Source organism: Populus euphratica, unplaced genomic scaffold, assembly GCF_000495115.2.
Source record: "Populus euphratica unplaced genomic scaffold, PopEup_1.0 scaffold2731.1, whole genome shotgun sequence".
NCBI lineage: Eukaryota > Viridiplantae > Streptophyta > Magnoliopsida > Malpighiales > Salicaceae > Populus > Populus euphratica.
The window spans coordinates 16692-18861 of record NW_011502559.1 but is presented as its reverse complement, the minus strand read 5'-3'; the positions used below and the strand labels follow the sequence as shown (position 1 = coordinate 18861).

At 32.7% G+C, this 2170-nt stretch overlaps 1 long non-coding RNA gene across 1 annotated transcript; it reads right to left on the bottom strand.

The window, feature by feature from the left end:
- Positions 1–384: 384 nt before the first annotated feature.
- LOC105119288 (uncharacterized) lies at positions 385–739 on the bottom strand. The gene is made up of 2 exons (XR_841107.1): positions 558–739; positions 385–449 (listed from the first exon to the last, which is right to left on the bottom strand). It is a non-coding gene; the product is annotated as an uncharacterized LOC105119288 (long non-coding RNA).
- Between the last annotated feature and the right edge of the window lie 1431 nt (positions 740–2170).

The following is a 2170-nucleotide window of genomic DNA, read 5'->3' as shown; positions in this document are numbered from 1 at the left end:
TTGGATATTTGAAAAGTAATTAAATATGTTCTTAGGTTGTCGGAATTATGATAAATTACTTACCATGCATCATGAATTGTTACAATATATATATATATATATATATATATGCACCTGAAATAAACCTAAACAAAACTTTAGATGTGCTTTTTAATTTTTTAATTTTTTCTAATCTTCCTCCCTTAAGAGGCGAAGAGAAGTTTCTCCTCACAGGAAAACAATTTTCTTTTATAATTAGTTTTCTCCAATTACACAAAACATATGAATCTTATCATTAAAAACATTTTCTTGAAAACAAACATAAAAAAAAATACTTAATAAAGATCAGTTTAAAGCCAAACCTGATTGCCAAAAGCATCACCAAAAATAACACTGATCTGATCAGTTGTATATTTGGGTGATAAACAGCTTGTCGAAATGATCACAGTGTAAGCACAGCTCCCTACAGTCTTTAGGAAAAGGAAAAAAGAAATTTTACTTTACAAGATACATGGAAATAAATTTAATAAAGATATTATAAATCAATACAGGAAAATAATGAATTAGTGAGTACGTGCCTGCTGGATTAAACCGGGACTGAAAGACTGATCAAGAGCATGAGGTTGAACCCGATTGCTTGGATGATCAGCTTTTGATAGAACAACAAAAATGAAGGCAAAACAAAGCAGAAGAGAGTAATGGGCTGTCCTCATTTTTTCCCCTCTAAAACAAGAAATACAAGAAGACAGATCGATGGTGGTTAATGGAGGTTACACAGAAAACCCTAGTCTGGTATTTATAAAGAGATTGTAGGGTTTTTATGGGTGGAATGGTAGTTGCGTAAGTGACAAATTGACATTGCAACATGGACATATTTTTAGCTTGTAGATCATAGAAAGATACTCAATGTTCTCTTGCACATGAATAATGTTGAACATGTATGGACTGTCAGGTTCCCAGTACAGGCATGGTGCAGTGAAAAATTTTGGTTTTGAATCCTCCCTTTATAATAAAATTTAAAAAGAACTACTTGTAAATATAAATTTCTAAAGCAAACAGAGACCTTTTTTTTTCACAAAAAGAAATTGTCTAGTAATAACCTTCCAAGGACTTTGGTCAAGACTTCAACCTAGTTATAATTTAGTTGAGCTTGTGGCAATTAATTAATAGTTTTATATATATTCATTCTTAGTTAGCTAAAGCCTGGTCAAGGCAGGCCATGAATGAGCGAAACAAAGTTTTGACATATGGATGGAAGTTTCTGCAAAGCTTTCTAGCCCATTCTGATATGATCGTCTTTCTCACTTTAATTGTTTTCCCTCCTACATCCTCTTTTTTTTCTCTTTTCTTTTTTATAGTATCCAAGATTTTAGCAAAAGAGAATCATATTACTAATAAGTTAATGGCAATCTAGGTGGTAGAGAAAAAAAGTTCTGAACAAGGGAGAAAGAAAGACAGCTAAATAAAAGGCAGGAAAACAAGAGCAAAAACTATACATAAACCAACATTAATTAGACCAGAGTGTAGAATGCCTTCGGGGCCTCTTACCAGATCATGGGATCATTGCAGGTAAGAATATTAGAGTCCACAATTCTTAGCCAAAGTGCTAGCCTATGGAGAATGAGATCAAAGATGGAATTCCAGTCTAGTTCTTTATCTTCAAAAATGTGTTTGTTTCTGGAATTCCGACTTCCCCACAATATGCCATAGGATAGTAAAGTGATTGCCCTCTACTGATATCTGCCTTGAACCAGAACATCCCACTGTAGAATGACTTTATCATCAGTGTTAGGCAATTACCAACTGGTACCAATCCAGTTTATAAAGCGTTGCTATAATTTTCAGGATTCATAGCAATGAAGAAAAACATGAGATACAGTTTCAATGTCATTGCCACAGAAAGAACATGATGCTTGTTCTAGTGTAATTAAAATTCTCTTTAGAAGGAAATCTCTAGTGCATACTCTATCTTGAAGTAATAGCCATAAGAACATGTCAATCTTGGAGTGGTGTTATTCCTTTCCATAGAATTGATGAAAATGGAGAAGTACCTGATTTTCGACTCATCAATAATTTTACAGCATGCTTTTACCTATTCCTTTTCTTATTTCCCTTTTCTTTATATATATATATATATATATATGATTTCTTTTTTCCATTACTTATTGAAAAAGCTTAGAACCAAAGAAAG